Genomic DNA, 26,152 nt, shown 5'->3' with positions numbered 1-26,152 from the left:
GGGGTCCCCTTGGCGGTGACCACGGGCCCCTACAGGGTCGAGCTTCCCAGCTCTGTACCCGTGGCCCCCAGGGCGGTCGCCCCCTCGAGGTCTGGAGGAGGCACAAGCCCTCCTCCGATCTTCTCGGGCGTCCCGGCTGGGTACCACCCCCATCCGGGAACCACACAAAATATAAAGTAAAAATACATAAAACAAATTAACCTGCACTTTACCTTTGAAAAGAATCACGGCTGGTGTGAGTGACTTTCTAAACTCTTGTGGGATTCTACCCAACGGGACGACACACGAGGAACAGCGTCCCAAAGCAATCGCAGTCTCCCAGCGCTGTAGCAGTTCATTGTAAAAGTGAATCCGAAAAGATCGCGGACATGCTATAAGTGCTTGCTGTCAATGGGTGATACAAGGAACATTATAAATGCGCAGGGTACAGTACTACTTGGCCCCGGACCCTGTCTGACTGCTGTGCCTGTGTATAGGAGAGTGGCAGATCCCGCTACAATAAATAACCGCGCTGTTGCTGTTTCAAGCTGAATAAAGCTGGTGTCGCTAAAGTACTGAGACTCAGCTTCGTGTTTTGGGGTGCAAGACGGGGACTTGCACATCACAGCACACCCACACACACACAGTCACAATGCTGTAGTAAACAGTATACACTCGTACGGATGTTGACTATCTGAGTGAGGCACGCCGACTCAGACAGAGAATAGGAGACGATTGTCCACAATCCCGCAACGAGAGAGAGAAGAACCGTCAGCTCAGTTGTGATCACATGACAATCCACAGACAAAGCGTATACATACTACTCGTATTGCAAGACCTCGCTCGTTTATCAAGTCAAAATTTATTAAAAATTTTAGCTCATCTTGCAGAGTTACTCGCAAACCGAGGTTCCACTGTATATAGTAGGTATATCACTCCCCCAGTTCCCCTTCACATGTAAGTCCAAAGTTGCAGCCCCTGTTGGAGTAGAATTGGATGCAGACCCCAACCAGTGAAAGTCAGTCAGTCAGTCATTTTCCAACCCGCTATATCCTAACACAGGGTCACGGGGGTCTGCTGGAGCCAATCCCAGCCAGCACACGGCACAAGGCAGGAACAAACCTCAGGCAGGGTGCCAGCCCACCGCAGACCAGTGAAAGTCTTAAGTATAAAATGCTTTACAGTCCATCCACGTCATGTTAAAGAAAAATAAGGTCTTCGTGAGCTCACCCGAGTCCATCCTCTTTAATAAAACCCCTGTGTGCGTCCAGTGTCCGTGTGTGTGTGTGTGTGTGTGTGTGTCTTCTGGTGAAGTGCGCATGCGCGGGGCACGGTGCGATGCTTCAAAGCAGATGCTTCAAATGCCGCCTGATGCGTCACACAAGACAGAGAGGGCGGGACCTATAAAATATTGCGCGGCCGATCCAATCGGATTTCGGTAAATGAGGTAACACCTAAAACAAAATCCAATCGGGTACTGAGACGCGGAGACCAGCTTCCCCAAAGAGGTGGGATTAGTGTTTGTTGTTGTGCAAGTGTTCACTCTGAGGATGTCAGATTTGCGATTAAGAAGCCTGGCCCGGTAAAGTGTAAAGTCTCAGTCGTTGAAGGGGTTTTCCTAAATATACGAATTTTCATGATATTACAATACGATGACTTTTAAAAGTAGATTTATTTTCGCGCACATTACATCAGTTGCCGGGGAAAATCTGCTGATTGCCCACTGTTGTGACAGAAAATTAAACGCATATTACGGACAGCAAAGCCAGCATTACTGTCAGAGAAAATTACAGGCATTTTACGGAAACAATTTAATGAGGTAAAAGGTCCCTTGCCATTTAATATAGACTGTTCCTACTAATCTTTATGGACTATTGTTCTAGCACCCGTTATTGTAACGGGCTTAATGTCTAGTAGGAAATAACAGAACGCCAATTTCTCAACTCAACAGTATATTGCCGACTTCCACCTAACAGTCAGGTCTTTAGGAGCTACAGGACCTCTTCTCATGGCCCGGGCAGATGCTGATCTGTTTTGTCTCATTTTTGCCGTCTTCTTCTTGGCTGTGTCTCTCCTTTTAAAATGGCGCGCTTTATGCAAATTGCTCCCAGAAAAAAAAAGGAAAACCGGATGTCCGACCTTCAGGGGCACTGCTGTCAGCCACAGTCTGTAAGTACTGTCCACATAAGCGTCACACACGTGCGCATGGGAGGCAGCTGAAGGGCCTGAATAAGGGTAATTCCATGCCAGACCAGGTGGTGGCGGAGTATACTGACTCTTTCTCTCTTTCCACTGCAGACCGATTGCAGAAAATTCCACCTGATCCTGATGATGGCATCACTTTCCAGTTCCGGGTCTAATGACGTCAATTCTGGTTCTGGGTCTAATGATGCTACTTCTGGTTCCAGGCCTGATGACGTCACTTCCTCACCTTTCCCTTGAAACAGCCATCTTTGCCTCAGCAAGACAGTTCTGTTTTTGGACTCGAACCTGTACACAACTGTACACAATTTAACCATCTTGCAGCCAGGGAAAAATATACCGGTGGCTGCCCCTTTTTGTGGCTCATTGTCTCGTCTGTAACAACCTTTTTTTTTTGGCTTTTTGCTTTTGCTATTGTTTTGTGATTTCCCAGATTTTTGTTTTTGACTTCATCTTTGGATTTCGTATTGGGCCTGTGCTTTTTGATATTTTTGAACCTCTGCTCTGTTTTCAACCATGATTTTGGATTCTGTAATTGGGACTTTATTTACCTTGAATACACAATGGGCGGTCAGAAAATCGAGAGTCCACCTTATGAGAAGGATTTAGGAGTCGTAGTGGACTCTAAGCTATCGACTTCCAGGCAGTGTTCAGAAGCCATTAACTCTTTCAGGGCTAATGTCGACTTTTGTCAAAAGGAGGAGTTGACGATAGTAATCAACTGTAAACTGTGACAAAACCAACTATTACGTTGGACTCTCATTGCTAGAAGGAAAGTTAGATTCATTGGTTTGACCGAGTTTCTATGCGCTCACGTGAGTAGCAAGGCGCACACAACGGCAAAAATGGCACTGGCATCTGGCGAGAAATCAAAGCAAATGCGAAAAGCAAAATACTCCATGGGCGACATCTTGCCTATTATCTCTGAACTCGACTATGATTTGTCGGACTCAGATTTTGATTGAAGTGATCGAAAACGAATGTTAGGTTCCAGCTTCAGCTGGCTGGTCCGCAGCTAGTTGTGGTACTGACAATGTCTGCCAGGGAGGACTGCCACTTAACAATCAAAATGTAATGCACTGCAACTGCTACTGCCCCTGCCACGTAAAGACAGCCTGGCAGCAAGCCTGCCGCTCATTCTTGGCAAACTGGCAGCCACAGCATTCAGCAACAGATGTTTTATGTTGATTTCTGTGTGAAACCATCATTTTTTTGGAAAATATATTCAGCCCTCAAAGAGTTAAGAAGGCTAATAGAATGTCAGGTTATATAGCGCCTTGATGTGTGGAGTACAAGTCACAGGAGGTTATGCTGACACTTTATAACACACTGGTGAGGCCTCATCTGGAGTCCTGGGTGCAGTTTTGGTCTCCAGGCTACACAAAGGACCTAACAGCACAAGAGAAAGTCCAGAGAAGAGCGATGAGACTGATTTAGGGCTACAGGGGATGAGTTATGAGGTGTAAACATGTGAACGCTTGAGGGCTTAATTGCCCCATGAAACCCAACAGACTGATGCAGACACTGGTTTAAAAGCACACAGAAGTATTTTAATTTTCTTCTTCAAAGTGCCCCAAAGCACCTCCACCACCATAAACAATAATACAATCCTCCTCTCCCAGCAGCTCCGTCACATACCCTCCCAACTCCAGCTCAGCTTGCTGGGTCTGCACCAGTCCTTTAAATAGTCCTTGACCTGGAAGTGCTCCTGTCCTTCAGCCCATGTGGATTCAATAGCACTTCCGGGTCAGATGAAGCCTTATATTTTTCTTCAGCCCGGAAGTACTTCTGTTCTTCCGTCCCCGTGACTTGGGAGTACTTCCGGGTGTCACACACGAGCGATTAGGAGACTGTCAACAAGCCCAGAGGTGAGTGAAGGTATAAAGGATGAAGGGTTGTTTGATGGTATTGATATCTCTCTCTCTAACTTTCCAGAACCAAAGAAGACAAATAAGCACATACCAACATCAGTTCACATTCCAGAAAATGGCTGTCCATCCACTACAGTAATCCCTCACTTATCGCAGGAGATAGGTTCCAAGGCCGACCACGATAACTGAATTTCCGCGAAGTAGGGACACCATATTTATTTAATTATTTAACGTGTATTTGGACGTTTTTAAACCCTCCCTGTATTGTTTACAACCCACCCTTTACTCTATTAATAACAGGGACAACTGCTAAGCAATATGAAATCAGTAGATAAGTTTACACTTACTGTATAGCGAAGTACATGTAGCAGCTTGTAGGCGGTCATGACGTCGTCGACCTTGTTGCAAAGATTCCTAAAGCAGATTCCATCCAGACTACTGCCTTATCACATCCACTTGCAACTCGTTTTGCACCCTGGTTAAAGGACACTGCGGCCGTAGACCTTATATCCTTTTCCTCCTTTTTAAATAAAAAGAATCGTGGACTCATTGATGCCGTAATGGTGTCCTACAATGGTGTAGCTGTTCCCTTCCTTCAACATATCCAAAACTTTTACCTTTTCTGCAATCATTTGCATCTTCTGTTGGCGCTTGGACACGGCCCCTGAAGCATTAGCACGTTAATGATGAATGAGTGAGATGAGACTTCCTGGTTAATGCAGCACTCCGTCGCTGAGCCAATCAGCAGCACACAGGAACTTAACTGTGTGCTCTGATTGGGTAGCTTCTCAGTCATCCGCCAATAGCATCTCTTGTATGAAATCAACTGGGCAAACCAACTGAGATAGCAAGTACCAGAAGTAAAAAGACCCATTGTCCACAGAAACCCGCGAAGCAGCGAAAAATCCGCGTTATGTATTTAGATATGCTTACATATAAAATCCACGAAGTCATGAATCCGCGAAAAGTGAACCGCGAAGCAGCGAGGGATTACTGTACTTCATCTTCCCCGTCACTTCCGGCTTCCATTGATGACATCACTTCCAGCGTCCAATGATGACATCATTTCCTTCTTAATCATTTCAACAGCCATTTTCTCTGTATAAAAGCACCCTCAATCCTCTGTATTTTGTCAAAGATCTGATTTTCTACAGTATTGACCAATTTTGCTAAAGACCACAGCAATATACGGGGCCAATCCCCAACTCTTTATATTGGATTTTGTGACTTCTTATCACACGGGCTATAGGGAAAATAAAAATCCCGGCACCCAGCAGGGCCATGAAGTCGAACTCCATCTTCCATGATGCCCTGCGGGAATCCAGGGCACCTCCATGCTGCAGGGAGGGCTCAATCCAGCGGCCTGGATGTGTTGACCGGGATAGACTGCCGGCCGCCTTTCACAGAGGAAAAATTAAAAGAGCTGAGCCTTTACAGTTTAAGAAAAAGAAGATGAAGAGGAGACCTGATTGAAGTGTTTAAAATTATGAAGGGAATTAGTCCAGTGGATTGAGACTGGGACTTTAAAATGAGTTCATCAAGAACATGGGGACACATTTGGAAAATTCTGAAGGATAAATTTCACACAAACATTAATAAGTTTGTCTTTACACAAAGAGCGACAGACACTTGGAATAAGCGACCAAGTAGTGTGGTAGACAGTAAGACTTTAGGGACTTTTAAAACTCGACTTGATGTTTTGCTGGCGCCCTGCCTGGGGTTTGTTTCCTGCCTTGCGCCTTTGTGTTGGGTGGGATTGGCTCCAGCAGACCCCCGTGACCCTGTAGTTAGGAAATAGCGGATTGGATAATGGATGGATGGATGGATGGATGGATGGACTTGATGTTTTTTTGGAAGAAATAAGTGGACAGGACTGGCGAGCTTTGTTGGGCTGAATGGCCTGTTCTCATCTAGAGTGTTCTAATGTTCTAAAAGTAGTAACCTTATATCTTCTAATAGCAGCCCGAGTATACTGTGTATCGCCTTGCCTTTTCAGATGTCTCCTTTGTGCTCTGTGGAGTTTTGGGTCTTATAGTCTTTTTGCTAAAAGAAACCATTTATTTTTATAAAGATTTGTCTCAGCCCTTTGGATGTCCAGTCAGGGTATTTGAGGGTGTTTTCCCCCTCTAGTGTGCAACTTTAGAAAGAGTTTTTGGTACCTGTGCTTTTGGGACTCCCCAGATCACAACAATAACAGAACAATATTATCGAGCGCATGACTGCACTGATGTGACTAAGGGGACACAAAACAGTGGAAACACAGGAGAAGGTGTCATGTCACGTGATTGTTTCTCCTCTACTCCATTCACCCAAAAAAAGGAACTCTAACCCTGACCTGGCCTGACTCTGCCCACCACTGCATCCATCAGAGGGTCCCCAGTTCCTCATAGGCTGTCTGATAACCACACCAGACAAAGACATGGGCTCACCAGAAGATTTAGAAGTTTGTGCTTCAGTGGTTGCCCTAATGAGTGGCTTTAAGATTGTGGGTGGTGTAATTGAATCAGCCTGAACAGGATAAAGAGTTGGAGCACCAGCCAGGTGAAGACTGTTTAATGGTACGTCTTGTCACACACGTGTGCATGGGAGACAGTTTAAGGGCTCAGGTGATGGTAATTCTCCACCAATCCAAGGGGTGGCGCTGTGTGATAGCGCTCTCTCTTTTCCTCCCTCTGCAGACAGCTGGTTTCTGGTGCAGAAACCTTGACAACCTTTGTAAAGAATCTGGATGAGATATTGGAACAGCTTAGTTATTAGCTAAACAAACGAACTCGATGGGCTGAATGGTCTCCTTTTGTTTGATAAATTTCTTATATTTCGTATGTTATCCTTTCAACCGGTCACCACCAGGGTTAGGCAAAAGGGGTGACGGAGTTAGTGACAGCGCCAACCCATTGTCCAGAGGTGAATTACATTTCACTTCAGAGCCTTGAAGGCGTCCCTGAATCACATGTGTCCGATAGTTGAAAGAAAATGTTGCCAAACTACTCACTCATCCGTTTTGTCAAAGTCATGGGCATTATTTCCACTTAGTCTGTGTGGGATCCTATAATGTGGCAACCATCTTTACTGTATTTGTCTTCTCATAGTTGGACAGGGATCTGCAAAGTTATAGAAAACTGGAGAAAATGTCAAACAGTCAAAGCTAGGCTTTGGTGTCGTTAATGAACGTCTAAAAATGAGATCCTGTGGAATAAATCGAAATTTGGATAAAATGAAGCATTTTCCCCAGGTTTTGATTTCTTGTAATTTAATTTTATTTTTTTTGACACTTTGTTGAAAAGGTTAATTTGCGTTAGTGTCACACGATTTGTAGTTGCCACTACACATGTGTTAGCTGGTTGTAACCACAAGAGGGAGCCCTTGAGCCCAAAACTCAGAAACAGGAATGTCCAACACTCTTTTAGGATTGAATAAAATATATTGATTTATCTACAACACCGTCACAATAATTAAACTTGTTAAGATCGGAGGGGCGGCACGGTGGCGCAGTGGTAGTGCTGCTGCCTCGCAGGTAGGAGACCCGGGTTCACTTCCCGGGTCCTCCCTGCGTGGAGTTTGCATGTTCTCGCCGTGTCCAAAGACATGCAGGTTAGGTGGATTGGTGATCCTAAATTGTCCCTGGTGTGTGTGTGTGTATGTCCTGTGGTGGGCTGGCACCCTGCCCGGCATTTGTTCCTGCCTTGCTCCCTGTGCTGGCTGGGATTGGCTCCAGCAGACCCCCGTAACCTTGTGTTAGGATATAGCAGGTTGGATAATGGATGGATGGATGGATAAGATCGGATACAATAACAATAAAACAAACCAAATCTTCCTCCTTCCATCCTCCAGTTGAGTGTTGCCCACTGCCTCCTGACTCTTACATCCCTAGGCGTGGCAGCAGGCCTGAGAACTGCTTCCACCTTCCTGTCTCAGTCCTTTGAAGCACTTCCGGGTCATTCACAAACCCAGGGCAGCACCCTCTGGCAGTACCTGACAGGGTTATGTCTCCAGACTCCAACTCCCATGTCACCCTGTGGGTGTCCTAAAGTAATCCAGGCCTGAAGAACACTGCCACCTGTTGTATGGGGGACATGAGCTGCTCCTTCTTATTATGGACCCCTGGCTGTTTATACTGGCCAGGATGGCTGTTCTTCCTTCATGGCACCTACACTGGCGACAACTAGTTTGGGGGGGTTAGAGGGGTTGCTCATTGGAACTTTACTTAAAATTATGGAAAGATCTGGAAGTTCAGAATTGCTCAAGACTTTAAGTCTTTTTTCAACCCAATGTATCAGATCTCTTCCTATCTTCTACTGAACAGACTGTTTGACGTTAATCAGCCAGGCTTCAACGGTTCTACTTCCCATTGTTGAAATGTTATGGCTGGCTAGAGCTGTCCTCATCCTGTTTCCTTTGCCTTTGACACAGTCATCCACCAGATGCTCCTTACCACTCACTCTCACTGGGACTGCATTCTGGTGGTCTGAGTCCAACCACTTGGGCAGATCCAACCTTGTGTCCTAGTGAGGAGAGATGTCAAGAGTGCATCAGAAAGACTCAAGAGGTGCCTCAAGGACCAGTGCTGGGCCCTCTCCCTCTCTCTACACCTCCTCAATAGGCCCCATCATCCAGTCCTGAGGCTTTTCCTATCAGTGCTATGCTGACGATTCATAGCTGTACTTATCTTTCCCTCTCGAGGACCACACGGTATCGTCTAGAATCTCTTCACGTCTTGCTGCTTTTACAACCTGCATGAAGAAACCTTTCAACCTTGCAGCCTTCTTGTTATCCCATCTCGTCCATCTTTTCAGCACCCCATCTCTGTCCAGATGGACTTATTATCACTAACATCCACCAAGTCAGACCGATTCATCTTGATTCTTGGTTTACCAGCCACCTCCAAGTAGCTGCAGTGTTTTATGATTTTTCAGCATATTATTCATATACAGTGCATCCGGAAAGTATTCACAGTGCATCACTTTTTCCACATTTTGTTATGTTACAGCCTTATTCCAAAATGGATTAAATTCATTTTTTTCCTCAGAATTCTACACACAACACCCCATAATGACAACGTGAAAAAAGTTTACTTGAAGTTTTTGCAAATTTATTAAAAATAAAATTGAGAAAGCACATGTACATAAGTATTCACAGCCTCTGCCATGAAGCTCGAAATTGAGCTCAGGTGCATCCTGTTTCCCCTGATCATCCTTGAGATGTTTCTGCAGCTTCATTGGAGTCCACCTGTGGTAAATTCAGTTGGTTGGACATGATTTGGAAAAGGCACACACCTGTCTATAGAAGGTCCCACAGTTGACAGTTCATGTCAGAGCACAAACCAAGCATGAAGTCAAAGGAATTGTCTGTAGACCTCCGAGACAGGATTGTCTCGAGGCACAAATCTGGGGAAGGTTACAGAAAAATTTCTGCTGCTTTGAAGGTCCCAATGAGCACAGTGGCCTCCATCATCCGTAAGTGGAAGAAGTTCGAAACCAGCAGGACTCTTCCTAGAGCTGGCCGGCCACCTAAACTGAGCGATCGGGGGAGAAGGGCCTTAGTCAGGGAGGTGACCAAGAACCCGATGGTCACTCTGTCAGAGCTCCAGAGGTCCTCTGTGGAGAGAGGAGAACCTTCCAGAAGGACAACCATCTCTGCAGCAATGAACCAATCAGGCCTGTATGGTAGAGTGGCCAGACGGAAGCCACTCCTTAGTAAAAGGCACATGGCAGCCCGCCTGTAGTTTGAGAAAAGGCACCTGAAGGACTCTCAGACCATGAGAAGGAAAATTCTCTGGTCTGATGAGACAAAGATTGAACTCTTTGGTGTGAATGGCAGGCGTTACATTTGGAGGAAACCAGACACCGCTCATCACCAGGCCAATACCATCCCTACAGTGAAGCATGCTGGTGGCAGCATCATGCTGTGGGGATGTTTATCAGCGGCAGGGACTGGGAGACTAGTCAGGATAAAGGGAAAGGTGACTGCAGCAATGTACAGAGACATCCTGAATGAAAACCTGCTCCAGAGCGCTCTTGACCTCAGACTGGGGCGACGGTTCATCTTTCAGCAGGACAACGACCCTAAGCACACAGCCAAGATATCAAAGGAGTGGCTTCAGGACAACTCTGTGAATGTCCTTGAGTGGCCCAGCCAGAGCCCAGACTTGAATCCGATTGAACATCTCTGGAGAGATCTTAAAATGGCTGTGCACCGACGCTTCCCATCCAACCTGATGGAGCTTGAGAGGTGCTGCAAAGAGGAATGGGCGAAACTGGCCAAGGATAGGTGTGCCAAGCTTGTGGCATCATATTCAAAAAGACTTGAGGCTGGAATTGCTGCCAAAGGGGCATCGACAAAGTATTGAGCAAAGGCTGTGAATACTTATGGACATGGGATTTCTCAGTGTTTTTATTTTTAATAAATTTGCAAAAACCTCAAGTAAACTTTTTTCACGTTGTCATTATGGGGTGTTGTGTGTAGAATTCTGAGGAAAAAATGAATTTAATCCATTTTGGAATAAGGCTGTAACATAACAAAATGTGGAAAAAGTGATGCGCTGGGAATACTTTCTAGATGCACTGTATGGCTACATTCTTCATACCAACCTGTGATGGCCAGTGGATCTTACGGTCACTGCAGAGCTGGGAGTCAGAAGTAAGTCCAGCTTGGAGGACAGCAGGACTGGAAAGAAAACAAGAGAAGAAGTGGTGATCATGTGAGACGTCTCAGCAGTTTTTTGATCTGTTCATTAGACCTCATCTGTTTAATTCTTTCTCACCTTTAATTTCTGGGAAGCTGTGAGCGCTGGTAAAAATAAACAGAAGACTCCTCCGCGACTTCCTCTGGTAAGAACTGTAGGTGGGCACAAGTTCACTTTCACCATTAATCTTTCCAGAGATGATAATAACAATAGCTATTAGGAAATGCCCTCAGCAGACCTCTCATTCTGACAGCAGATTCTCATCATACTTTATTTGTAAGGGTGCAAATGAACGATTATAGCCGCGAGGGTACAGGACTGTCATGTGGAGAGCAGCTGTCCACAGAGGGAGGCACTGGTGCAGCGTCTGATGATTAATATTTAATGCCCACATCTTGCTCTCAGTTCCCAGAGCGCTGGAGAGGCACAGTTGTCTGGGGTCATGACGAGGCCTCAAGGCTGAGCTTTAGTACGCTCTACGAGGTTTTTTGTTTTTTTTCATAAATCCCCAGCTTCTCCATTGCCTCGGAATCATCTTATCTCCATTTGTGGGACAATTTATGACATTTGCACTTCCATTTCATAGCATTACACATTATATAAGAGGCATACCTGGATAAATAATAACGACACTAATAAGGTTCATTTAAAATGAAACATAAAATGCGTCACAAATATAAAATGACAAAATAATAATAATAAAAAGATACAAATAGTTAAAGATGATAAAAATGAATGCAGTAAGTAAAGGATAAACACATTTATTAAAAGCTAAATTAAATAAGTAAGTTTTAAGTTCGCTTTTAAAACAATGCCTTATGTCTAGAGTTGCCAGACGTCCCTTAAATACGGGGCATGTCCCATATTTGATCATTATGTCCCCTGTCTTGTACTGACCTTTCAGGGACACCCAAATGTCCCGTATTTAGTTCATTTTCAAATTTCATAATAAAAATATATTCTTACTACCTTCTTATGGACACTTAGTTGTAACTTTATAACTAACTAGACAAAGAGCCTGTTTCAACAACGTAAGATGAAACAGGCACGAGTGGAATAGTATAATATATAATAAGTATAAGCACCACAAACCTGATATAGGTGTATTGAATGAATGCGTAATTAGGCCTCGAGCTGTAGTCGAATTCGCCTTTCAGGCCTCTAGAGCTTTAATCGAAGTTGCCTTTCTCTTTGAATTTTTGCAGCCGTATTGTAAATCCGCCGCCTGCCGCGATGTCGGTCTCGTAAGGTTTTTCGGGCAGCTGCGCTGAAGGCGACTGCGCTTTCTGCTCCGGACATGCGCAGAAGGCGACTGTGCAATCGGCTTTGGACGGACGTGAGTGAGTGAGTGAGTGAGGAGACTGGCAAATTATGTATTAAGATTATACTTTCTTTTCTCAGATTCTCTTGAAGAAAATAACCCAAACGAGTGTTTGCTGCCTGTTTGCGACTCGTTCAGTTGCTCTGGTTGGCTGAGGACGGCGACACTCTTACCGTTTTGCTCTCCAGCCGTGCTGCGGTGCAGTTCTGGATCAGCATTGCAACAAGCAGTGACTGTCAACAAAGTGGGTTCTTACTACTTGCCACAGCCCAGTTTTTCTCTAACTTAAAAACTAATCCATCCATCCATCCCAAGATGCCAAAACGTAAGTGTAAGTTTCGTGATAAATATTCCAGCGAATGGACATTTATCAAACAAGGCAGAAGCTGTTTTGAAGCAAACTGTGGTGTATGGAATTGCACTTTCAGTATTGAACATGGCGGGAAGTCTGATATCAAGCAACACATTATGTCTCTACTTTTATATAATATATTGGTCTGGGTGTGTAGGGGGCATGTATAAATTTATATATATAGTAATATAGTGAGAGATTTTAAGAGTGTCCCGTATTTCTAATTTTCTAATCTGGCAACCCTACTTATGTCATGTATGTGTTCTAGGTCTTTGGAGCATAAAAATTAAAGGCCGCTTCACCACTTTTCTTGTGTTTAACTCTGGGAATGACCAGAAGGTAGTGCTGGGCGGTATGACCAGAATTCTATATCACGGTATTTTTCAAACTTATACCAGTTTCACGGTATTCAGCGGTATTTTTTTCCCCATGCATGAGTGGATGTACCATATTTTCCACTGCAATTACTGCATTAGACTGTCTAACAATAACCTATTCCACTGTCATGAGAATTGTACATTGTACTAAAAAACATTTTAATGTGCACACAAGTATTAATGCAGGTTTGCATGGCCCCATAAAGTGATAGTTTTCAAGGGGGTGGCACTAATGAAGAGAAGGAATCACATTGCATGACAGTTGCAGTGAAAATCCATCCATCCATCCATTTTCCAACCCGCTGAATCCGAACACAGGGTCACGGGGGTCTGCTGGAGCCAATCCCAGCCAACATAGGGCACAAGGCAGGAACCAATCAGGGCGCCAGGGTGCCAGCCCACCGCAGGAAACACACAAACACACCCACACACCAAGCACACACACTAGGGCCAATTTAGAATCGCCAATCCACCTAACCTGCATGTCTTTGGACTGTGGGAGGAAACCCATGCAGACACGGGGAGAACATGCAAACTCCACGCAGGGTGGTCTCCTAACTGTGAGGCAGCAGCACTACCACTGCGCCACCATGCCGCCCTGCAGTGAAAATATAGAACCTTTTTAATGAATAAATTTAAACTATAATTTTGACAACATATTTTTAACCATCCAAAGGGGCATTTAGTTGCTCTGACGTCACATGTGATGAAGACCATGGAAAGGCTGCTGCTTCATCACCTGAGGCCACAGGTTCAACACGCCCTAGACCCTCTGCAGTTCGCATACCAGGAGAAGGTGGGAGCGGAGGATGCCATCATCTACATGCTACACCGATCCCTCTCCCACTTGGACAGAGGCAGTGGTGCAGTAAGAATTATGTTTCTAGACTTCTCTAGCGCCTTCAACACAATCCAACCTCTGCTCCTTAGGGACAAGCTGACAGAGATGGGATTAGATTCATACCTGGTGGCATGGATCGTGGACTATCTTAAAGACAGACCTCAGTATGTGCGTCTTGGGAACTGCAGGGGACTGTACTTTCTCTGGTCCTGTTCAGCCAACATACATCGGACTTCCAATACAACTCGGAGTCCTGCCACATGCAAAAGTTCGCTGATGACACGGCTATCGTGGGCTGCATCAGGAGTGGGCAGGAGGAGGAGTATAGGAACCTAATCAAGGACTTTGTTAAATGGTGCGACTCAAACCACATACAACTGAACACCAGCAAAACCAAGGAGCTGGTGGTGGATTTTAGGAGGCCCAGACCACTCATGGACCCCATGATCATCAGAGGTGACTGTGTGCAGAGGGTACAGACCTATAAATATCTGGGAGTGCAGCTGGATGATAAATTAGACTGGACTGCCAATACTGATGCTCTGTGCAAGAGAGGACAGAGCTGACTATACTTCCTTAGAAGACTGGCGTCCTTCAAAATAAGCAATAAGATGCTGCAGATGTTCTATCAGACGGTTGTGGCGAGCGCTCTCTTCTATGCGGTGGTGTGCTGGGGAGGCAGCATAAAGGGACACCTCACGCCTGGACAAACTGGTGAGGAAGGCAGGCTCTATTGTAGGCACGGAGCTGGACAGTTTGACATCCATGGCAGAGCGACGGGCGCTGAGCAGACTCCTGTCAATCATGGAGAATCCACTGCATCCACTGAACAGGATCATCTCCAGACAGAGGAGCAGCTTCAGCGTCAGACTGCTGTCACTGTCCTGCTCCACTGACAGACAGAGAAGATCATTCCTCCATCACACTATGTGACTCTTCAATTCCACCGGGGGGGGTAAACGTTAACATTATACAAAGTTATTGTCTGTTATACCTGCATTATTATCAATCTTTAGTTTAATATTGCTTTTTTTGTATCAGTTTGCTGCTGCTGGAGTATGTGAATTTCCCCTTGGGATTAATAAAGTATCTATCTATCTATCTATCTATCTATCTATCTATCTATCTATCTATCTATCTATCTATCTATCTATCTATCTATCTATCTATCTATCTATCTATCTATCTATCTATCTTTAGACTTAGTAAAATATTCAGAGGCGCTTGTCAAAAGATGTATTTCACTGAACATGTCTTAGAAAAGGAATAAATTGTAAATATTTTTTGTAACCAACTACACTTTCTGCTAATGTTATCAATCTCTGTCCACTAACACGTTAGCTATATGGATTGTAATGGCGTTGGTTATCTCGATCCACCGTTTGCTTTTTTTTTTGTCATAGGCAGTACCTCTAGCAAGTAACGTCTGACTCGAGTGTCCTCTAGATTTTTCAGTTTTACCTGAGGATGTGGAGGGTGCCAATCTTAGTTCCATACATTCATGGTACTCCAAAGCATGTTTGTGGCTAAGGTGGTGCAGCAAATTGCTCATGTTGCCACCTCCGGCGACAACTTTAGCTCCACAGCATTTGCAGTAAATAGTTGTTTAGTCCACATCCGACCTTTTAAAACCAAAATCTCCATACAACAGACGCAGCTCCTTTTTTCGGCAAAAGTTCTTCTGTGTCATCATTTTCAACTTTATCGTCTGCTACAGCTTCAGTTTCGGAATGTTCTCTGTCCATTTTCACCGCTCAATACCTCCACTAACACATGTTTAGTGGTGTAGCCATGAAAAAGGTCCCCCCTTAAACATTTTCCGGCTGCACCACGTTCCGAATGTTGTTTAGGCTATTTAAACCGGTATTGTGGTATAAGAAAAATCCATATCATAACAAAAATAAAAAACGGTTTTCGGTATGAACCAGTATACCTCCCAGCACTACCAGAAGGCCAGTACTTGATGACTGTTTGGCGTATTCAAACAGTCCCAAGCGCAGGCAGCGGGGTGGCACTGTATGCATCTTTAACGTTTGCATACAGTAGGTCAATAGTCCTATTTCCCCAGGTGTTACAATCCACATACTGGGAGAAAGCAGGTAATGTTTGACGGGCACTGAGCCGACTCCTATCAATCATGGAGAATCCACTGCATCCACTGAACAGGATCATCTCCAGACAGAGGAGCAGCTTCAGCGACAGACTGCTGTCACCGTCCTGCTCCACTGACAGACTGAGGAGATCATTCCTCCATCACACTATGTGACTCTTCAATTCCACTCGGGGGGGTAAACATTAACATTACACAAAATTATTGTCTGTCTGTATACCTGCATTATTATCACTCTTTAATTTAATATTGTTTTTTAATATTGTTCTTTATCAGTATGCTGCTGCTGGAGTATGTGAATTTCCCCTTGGGATTAATAAAGTATCTATCTATCTATCTATCTATCTATCTATCTATCTATCTATCTATCTATCTATCTATCTATCTATCTATCTATTCAATGAACGATTTTGAGTTGTATGATGGTATTACACTGGTTAATTCCTTAAAAAACAAAAATTTTAAAATTAGCTCTGAATGAAACTGGCAACTAGTGCAGAGATGCTAAAACAGGTGTAACGTGTCCTGTCTTTCTTGTACGTGTTAATACTCTTACTGTAGTATTCTGGATTGGCTGTTGTACTGACTCAGAAGAGACAATAAACAGGAAATGAAAAAAAAATCAAAAATTGGGGCCAAAGGTCAAAAACAGGAGACGAGGCGTTCTTTTGTCAAAGTCAGAACGCGATGAAAACAGTCCAAAACAATAGTGGGAATTTTGATGCAGAAGAACAAGGTGTTTCTGTCAAGATCGGGTAACCCAGAACTACCTGGGTTGACCTTTGTGTTGTCGCAAAATTCATGTGACAAACGAGTGCGCCACAGGGAAATCTGGAAAAGAGATCTCCATGGAGATGGCAGAAGCAGAAACCTAACAAAGAGGATATAGTGCTGACGTACTTCTGGAGAAACCTCAGCCAGCTCAGTCATTTCCGTCATCCATACTGCAGTTGTGATTTTTGTTTAGTTGCGAGAATGTACAAGAAAAAGAAGTTTAAGTTTCAGCGTAGAGATAGCTCGACAAATGAACATTGTTGTGTACCTTGAAGTCGAGCAACAAGGTACTTAGTTTTCATAATTTCCCTCCAATCTGGAAACCCAATTTAAATAGATTGTCACTGTCCGGAGAGAGAGCCTTATGGTTAGACCCCATACATGAGTTTGTAGTCGGCATTTTCGTGAGCCAGGGTCTCACTCAGACATGGTGGTGACTGCTGATGAAGAGAGCGGTTCCTGCATTGTTTGAGTGGAACAATTTCTCCATTCCACTTTCAAGACTGGGGGGTTTAGGAGAGGAGAAAGTGACTGATGGAGGATGACACGCCGGGCGAGAAGGAGGACGATAAAATCCTCAAGGACCCCGACTATACTTCGGCGTTGGACCCTGCAGTTGATGAGATCCTCCAGCTCAGGAAACAAACTGAGACCCTTACAATGAAGCAGTGGTTTGGCATTCACCATTTTGTATGCTCAGACAGAGACATTCGCTTTTGTACAAGGTAAGATGTTCAGCAGACTCATGTTATTATGTATTAGGCTTACTTACATATTCACCTTTCCCTGAATAAATAAAGTTTAATGACTAATTATTGAAGTTACGTGTTTTTAATGTAATCACATATTTGTCCCATGTAAATTCACAGTAGACAGAAGCTTTTACTACGTTAGAATCTTACCTTCGTAAATGTGGATGTTGCTTGAAACATATAGTTCAAAGTCCTTCATTTCAGCTCCTGACGTTTGGCACAACGTTTGAATAATGCAACTTACATCATTTATAATAAGTCTGGGCACGTCTGGAAACAATCGAGTGAAAAACACCAAAGCGAGTCCATTTTGATATCAATGAAGCAGCTGGCTGAATCGGAATCCGGAAGACATTGTTCATATAGCGTTTTGGCACTCAAAATGGCCCTGTGATAAAATGTGATGAAATAATGAACTTTTTCAGAACAATTTCTAGTCAAACATAACTCCAAATTGGAATTCCTAAAGTCTCAAAGCCTACTAATGCTTGGGCCGAGATGCCCAAGAGACAGAAGGATGGGGGAAGGCAGCTTTTTTAGGGCACTGCCTCCCCCAGGGCATCATGGGACATAGAGTTCTTTACCTCAGCCCTGTTGGATGCCATGGGTGCCACCAGGGGGTGCTGCAAAGACTGAGGAGCCGTATGGCATGAGGTTTCCGCCTTACCTGGAAGTGCTTACAGACCACGTGAGCAGAAGCGCTTCCATGTTGGCCAATATAAGAAGACTTGCCGACCTCACAGGGACGAGCCAGAGTCGGGTGGAAGGTGGACGAAGCTTGCTGGGAGGAGCAGAGGAGGCAAAGACTGGAAGAGAAAGAAAGAAGAGTCATTGTGTGCTGTACTAGTCTTGTTTTTGTGGCTGTGGTGGTGGGAAACGCTGGTGTGAAGAGTTTCCCACGCAATAAAAAGGCTCTTTTGTGTTTTTAACTTGTGCCCTGTGTCTGTTGTGTTGAGTATGGGGAGCTGGAGTGCCCTCTAGTGTTCCCAACACATATATGCAGTCAATTGATAAGAACTTCACTGGAATTTACAAAAAGTATGCATGAAAGTTGGAGATCGTAATAGCCTTTCTATTAAACCTTTAGTTACTCCCATAAATAAGCACCGCAGTAGTCCGACCGAGAAAAACCAAATGCCTTGGTAGACTTCGTAACATCTTCATATGAAAGGTGGGGTCAAACTAGTGCAACGTTCCTTAGATGAAAACAAGGCAATTTTGTTACAGTGGAGTTTTAATGTTAATTCTTTCTCTAGAATATCTCCGGGATTTCTAACTTTATCTTTAGAATGTTTGGCAAGATTTCTTTGTGTGCCTCCTACTTTTCTTCTATTTTGTTCACTCCCGATAATGATGATTTCTGATGTCTTTGTTTAACTTTAAAAAGTTCAGATTCATCAGGGTTATTGTAGAAGATAATTGAGCAATTTAACATATTGACGTCATCAGACGCTACAGATATGTAGAGTTGGGTATCATCTGCATAGCTGTAGGACCTTCTCAGACAGGACTAAATATCTGGGTCAATGGCATGAATTTACCTGGAAGCGGAACGCCACTTGTTTCACAAATTTATTTGCAAAGCGAAACACCAAATTTCACTGCAAATTCAGTTTTGAGTGAATCTAAACACTGCAGCAGTAAAATATTAAGCCTTACAAGTGGTGGCTCTGAGTCTGAGGCTCTGCACGGGTATCCAGAAAGCTGCCAGTTCGAATCCCTGTTACTGCCCAAAGGGGTCCTACTCTGGTGGGTCCTCGAGTAAAGCCCTTAGCCTGCAATTACTCCAGGGCTCTGTGCAATGGCTGACCCTGCACTCTGATCACAAGGGATGTGCGAAAAATAACAAAACCCTAATACAAGAAATTGTATAAAAAGAATAAAAATAACAACAAAAAAAAAAGAAAAAAGACACCTCACATATATAAACAGACTTAATTACAACAGTAATATATTTATGTAATAATTTAAAAAGGGATAAATACATATTTGGTTCGTAGAAGTGCTTTAGTTACATTAGTAATCAGTGAAATCAAAGTTTTACACTTCTATATTTATGATCTAAGGACTTACATTTAATGAATTTCATACTACTATATGGAAAAAAAAGTTATGATATTCTAGTCATATTGCTATTGGCAAACTCTTTGTGACAGGGCATTAAGACTTATAGTACAAGTTTAGAGACACATTACTAGATATCTATCTATCTATCTATCTATCTAGTAATGTGTCTCTAAACTTGTACTATAAGTCTTAATGCCCTGTCACAAAGAGTTTGCCAATAGCAATATGATAAAAAAAATAAGTTTTTATTGTAATTATTATCTACTGAAGCCCTCTAAATTCACAGCAATTACAAAGGGCCAGTGGACAAAAGATGTGTAATTGATTCTGGCAGGTCCTGCTAAGGAACAGCATGGCCAGGGATATTCAGGAAACCCAGCAGTGGGTCTTAATTGAAGTGGATAAGGGAATTATCTCTACTCCGATGGTCTTAAGTGGGATACGCAACAAATTCAATTAAACCAATCTATTTAATGAAGGCAAATACAAAGGGCACGTCCAGTTCACATAAAGTAAGAAACGTCCTCTGACATCGTTTTTAATATCACCGCCCATATTAAAAGAGCACGGACATCAGTGATGTGCTTATAGTAAACAATAATGAATGAAATCTAAACCTGAAGAACATTTAAACAATGTACATAAATGAGATATCCATCTGTCTCAAGTCTCCAGTTCTCACGATTTAGGACACTAGAATTGCTTACCCATAACACAAAAACACGTTTGTTTGGAGAGGGCAGCTTCCATTTATTTATTTGGAGTAATTTTATTTTCTGCCTTTTCTGTTTGTCTTCTCTATCACAAAAACTGATTTTTTAAACACAAATTTGAAAGATGAAAAATATTACGGCATAACCCTTTTATTATATTTTTCTTAAAATGAGTTGGAATGAACTACAATAAATTATGACTCTCTACCTCTTATTCAGTGTATTTTATTTCTGTTATATAGTGCAGGGGTCCTCAGTGTCGGTCCTGGGGGCCCGCTGTGGCTGCAGGTTTTTGTTCCAACCAGCTTCTATTTTTAATTGGAGTCCTGGGCTAATTAAGTGAACTTTTATTTGTCAAATTCTGTGTTTTGGGAAAAATGTAGAAATTAGAAAACTAAGTTTGGTATATTAAAATGCACCAAGCAGTTATATTGGAATAATGTATTTTGTTTTCTTTTTAATAATATTTTCATCTTGATTTTCATTCTGTTTTGTGCCGAGTGTTCTAATTGTTTAATGAATTCATTATTTTCTAATTAGCGGGTCTAACGCTGAAGTAGTTGCAGCCTTGTTGTTTGCCTGGCTGTCTGCTCCGCTGGTTGTCATTATTAGGATACAATGAAGGGAGCAAACTGCACAGAGAAAGGGCAAAATAGAATGAAATCAACAAAAGGTTGTTAAGCAAAAGCAGAACTATTCCTAAATGTCTTATAAATGTAAAACATGCTGCGGTGCTTTCTTAATGAAGAATAAGTGAAGAGAAAAAAAAATGTCTGCTAATTAATTGAGCTCAGTGTTGTCAGATATTGTCACTGATTAGGAATCTGGTTGGAACAAAAACCTGAAGCCACAGTGGGCCCCCAGGACCGACATTGAGAACCCCTGATATAGTGCCTTTCATTACTATCTATCTATCTATCTATCTGTATTATAGTGCTTTTTATTGCAATCTATCTATTAAATAGCACATTTTACTACTTCCTACATATTATATAGTGCATTTTACTACTATACATCTATCTACATGTTATGTACTGCATTTTATTAATATCAATTTATTTATCTATTATATCATTCCTTTCAGCAGCTGAACTGCGGTTCTTTCTCTTTGAAGACACCTTAGTATGGAGTATAAATGAGGAAATACACAAGTGGAAATAAAACATAGATAGATATGGAAAGCACTACATAACAGATAGATAGATAGATATGAAAGGCACTATATGATAGAGATAGATAGATAGATAGATAGATAGATAGATAGATAGATAGATAGATAGATAGATAGATAGATAGATAGATAGATAGTGTAGTAGGCAAGATTAAAATGTAGATAAATTAAAAGAGGTTTTTTACAAGGGATATTCAAAAAGTGTCCGCACTTTTATATTTTCGCTGGATACGGTGAAGGAGGGAGGAGTCATTGGTCATGTCTGAGAGTGTCATGTGACAAGTTCTGGCCAGTAAGTCGGCTGCCCTTGCAGTTTAGCATAAGAGTTGTCACCCTGTGGTGAATGAAGATGGCTGTGAAACTAAAAAAGAGGAGCAGCGATCTGTCATACGCTTTATTGTGGGCAAGAAGGTGTGCCAGGAGCACAAATTTATCTCTGCATGTGTGTTCAGTATGGGGAGTCATAGAGACGTCTATAAGAGGATTGAAATGTCCGAAAATGGCCATACTAGTGTGATGAGTGCAGAGCACTCTGGACGTCCAGCTACAGCCACGACCATGAGGAATGAAGGAACAACCCTGGAATTGATTCACGAAAACAGAAGAATTTTTTGACAACGGCATTAAAAAGTTGAGGTGACGCTGGGAAATGTCCTTCGCAAAGGAAGGTGACTTTGTAGAAAAGTGACGTCATTTGTTTTTGAAATTCTTAATAAACAGAGTTTAAAAAAAAAAGTGCGGAAACTTTTTGAACATCTCTCGTATTTTCAGGTTACGGTTGGCCTCCCCTCTGACTGAATATATAATTAGTGAAAGTGATAGTGAAAGGCACTACATTAGATAGATAGATAGATAGATAGATAGATAGATAGATAGATAGATAGATAGATAGATAGATAGATAGATAGATAGATAGATGTGAAAGGCACAATATGATAGATTGTAAATGTGTGTATTCATCAAAACCATTTTAATAGAATAAGTTTAATTGAATTGAATCTTTCAGAACAAACACCATCACGATGCGTCATATGCAGCACACATACATACAATACAAGCAAACATTTCTCTGCTTTTAAAACTGAAAAATGAAGGCACAATGAACTGTCCTTGAGTTCAGCCCCATACTTCAGTGGGCAGGTTGTTGTGATTGGATACTACATTTATGTGCAGGGATCATCATTGACTTTAATTATGTACTCAGAGTAGCCTATTAATGAATTTACCATTTTAATAGTTGATTATGAAGTGATGCCATTCCTACTAACTGGCCAGTGTGATAAGGAGATGACGTGCGCTGAAGGTGCAGGAGTGTTTGATATCTCTGGGTGTGCGCAGTTCTCAATGGATAATTATGTAGCTGTAAATTGGGATCGTGTTGTGCACAGGAGGACGCTGGTTTCTCAACATGCAATTAAAACTTCCATAAATGAACAAGTCGCTATTCTGAGACTTTCCCCCCTCCTTCTTAACAGAGCCCTAAAGCGGAACTGAGGAAAAATGTCATGAGCATCACAGAAGAAATGCAAGAAAGCGAGCCACAGTCTCTGTTGATGTGACTGGGGACATTTACTTGTGATTAACTTTTAATGTGCTAATCATTTTTATCTGTTTTACATATGCATTCAGCTGATAGCAGGTGGCATTTGTAATTACTGTGAAAGCCATAGATGTGATGATCAAAACTAAAAAAAGAATACTAATGATGTCTTTGTGTTAATCTAGCACTAGAACAAAGTGACACCTTTCAAACTTCTCCCCAACTGCGTAAAAAAAAATGATTGAGAATGTACGCTGACCTGAATCCTGTGACAGTAGATAGATAGATAGATAGATAGATAGATAGATAGATAGACAGTGTCACACACGTGTGCATGGGAGGCAGCTAAAGGGCTTGAGTGACGGCAGTTCTGAGGCATGCCAGGATGTGGCAGAGTGCACTGACTCTTTTTCTCTCTTGCCTGCAGACCATTCCTGGGAGATTCCATTGGGCTCTCTTGACATCATTTCTGGGACCGAGCCAATGGAAGGAGACCTTGCTGGCTCCAGCCCCTCTGACATCACGTCCGGGCTCGAACCAATGGATAACGAATATGTGCCTGACCCTTATGACCTCACTTCCTGTTTTCCCCTTTAAAACCCTGCCCTTTTCCCTTACTCCTCAGTCTTGTTCTGGACTCAATTGTATGCACACCAGTGCTGTATTATATAAGAAAACGACTTTGCAGCCAAGATACCAGATTATACAGGTGGCTGCCCCAAACCTTTATCTGTGTATGTCTCATTCTTGTGACAATAGATAGATAGATAGATAGATAGATATGAAAGGCACTATATAATAGATAGATAGATAGATAGATAGATATGAAAGGCACTAAATGATAGATAGATAGATAGATATGAAAGGCACTAAATGATAGATAGATAGATAGATAGATAGATAGATAGATAGATAGATAGATAGATAGATAGATAGATAGATAGATAGATAGATATGAAAGGCACTAAATGATAGATAGATAGATAGATAGATAGATATGAAAGGCACTAAATGATAGATAGATAGATAGATAGATATGAAAGGCACTAAATGATAGATAGATAGATAGATAGATAGATAGATAGATAGATAGATAGATAGATAGATAGATAGATAGATATGAAAGGCACTAAATGATAGATAGATAGATAGATAGATAGATAGATAGATAGATAGATAGATAGATAGATAGATAGATAGATAGATAGATAGATAGATAGATAGATAGATAGATATTCAAAAGTGCATGCTTTTTTAGGACGCCATTACAAATGTCAAAAACTGAACATATTTCTAATTCAGACGAATGCAGTCATTGCTTAAACCCACAAACCTTGAAAGATAGAGTGATGTAGTAAAAGAACGCCACATATTTATTGGAAATATGGAACGCAGGGTACAGTAAAAAGCACAGTCAAATACAGAATTTTAAAAATTCTACCTGAGCCTAGAATGTGAAAACTCCACATGGAAAGTGGAAGCAAGAACTACAAGCAGTGGCCTAGCTGGGGGGGGGCAAGGGGGGGCAAGGGGGGACATCTGTCCCCGGGCACAGCATCCAGGGGGCGCCGAATTGATGTTGCCTATTGCATTTTGTCAAACAGGAGGGCGTACAAAATCTTCAGTTGTCCCTGGGCTCTGAAAACCCTAGCTACTACGCCTCTGACTACAAGTGACATCCAATCAAGGAAAAGTATGATAAGGAGTTGCTATGAAAGCACAGAATTTGAAAACCTATAAACTGAGTAAAACTGTAACAAGACCAGACATAAAATTAACATCCAGATAGTTTAATATAAACTTGACCCCTTGGTACGGATTTGAAAACTCAGACTTAAAGCTGGTTTGTGGCACTTTGGTATTTCGTGGTTTGGATCTTTTGCCTGATCGGCCACAGAAAGTGCGTAATTCTAAGTTCTGATTGACTCTTTGGATTTAATATCGATGTGCAGCATCGTTGGCTCATTCAGAAATGTAAGGTTTTCATAAAAATACAATGCAGCATAATCAGGTCACTGATTTACTGTTATGTGTACAAAGTAGAAGGAACATTTTAATGTGCACACTTGGCCAAAATACACCATGCTGCCACTTGGCATGAATCTCACTCCGTAGGCGATGTAAAAAAACAACACAGCATGTAACAAGTGAAAAGTACGCACCGTTTAGGAAAATAATCATCATCGGATTTGAGTGTGCATCTGTCGTTAAACCGCTGTGTCTGTATGTGAATCACAATATGTGCCAGCATTGCCTACAAAAAAATAAACTGAAAACTGAAATATCAGACTTGAAAAAGAAAGGTTTTGGGCAAGTGGTGGTGCCTTGAAAGTGTACGGGACGCCATTAAAGGCAAACAGTCGTGTGACCTGGGTGAAAGCGTGCCATGTTCTAACCCCATGAAACAGAGTTTAAGTTGGACCAACGGCAACACAGGTGCAAAATTTCTTGGCAATCAATGAAGACGTTTTTGATGTCGTTAGCAACTAAACCAACAGCTGACAATTTTATTCATACACACTGCCCACCATAATGTTTGGGACAAAGACACATTTCTCCTCGATTTCCCCCTCTGCAGCACAGTTTAAAATTGCAAATCAAACAATTCAGACATCGTGATTAAAGTGCACATCGCAGACTTTCATTTAAGGAGATTTGCAGACATTTCAGTCACACTGTGATCCCCCCATTTCAGGGCACCATAATGTTTGGACACAGCAGGTCTATTAAAGTCGTTATATTTAGTTCTTTGTCGCATATCCCAGCATGCCATGACTGCTTGAAGTCTGCAATTCATAGACATCACCAGGCGCTGAGGGTCTTCTCTGGTGATGCTCTGCCAAGCCTCTAATGCAGCCATCTTCAGCTCCTGCTTGTTTTGGGGGGCTTGTCCCCCTAAGTTTTCTCTTCAGCATATGGAAGGACTGCTCAATTGGATTTCAGTCGGGTGACTGGCTTGGCCATTCAAGAGTTTTCCATTTTTCAGCTGTGTTTTGCCTCGGCAGTATGTTTGACTCATTATCTTGTGTAGGACGAAATGCCATCAATGAGTTTGGAGGCATTGACTGGAATTTGAGAAGATCAGATGTTTCCACACACCTCAGAATCTATTCTGCGACTGCCACCAGCAGCTCCATCATCAATGAAGAGGAGTGTGCTAGGACCTGTGGCTGCCATACATGCTGATGCCATAATGCCCCCAGTACCCTGTGTAACTGATGAGGTGGTCTGCTTTGGTTCTCGGGCTATTCCTTGTCATCTCCAGATTTTGCTATCACTCTAATGAAGTTCATCTTTGTCTCGTTTGTCTACAAGACCTTTTCCCAGAATTCTTCTTCTTCTTCTTCTTTCGGCTGCTCTCGTTAGGGGTCGCCACAGCGGATCATCTTCTTCCATACCT

This window comes from Erpetoichthys calabaricus, chromosome 17, assembly GCF_900747795.2.
Source record: "Erpetoichthys calabaricus chromosome 17, fErpCal1.3, whole genome shotgun sequence".
In the NCBI taxonomy this organism is placed as follows: domain Eukaryota; kingdom Metazoa; phylum Chordata; class Cladistia; order Polypteriformes; family Polypteridae; genus Erpetoichthys; species Erpetoichthys calabaricus.
Note: the sequence above shows the minus strand (reverse complement) of the source record.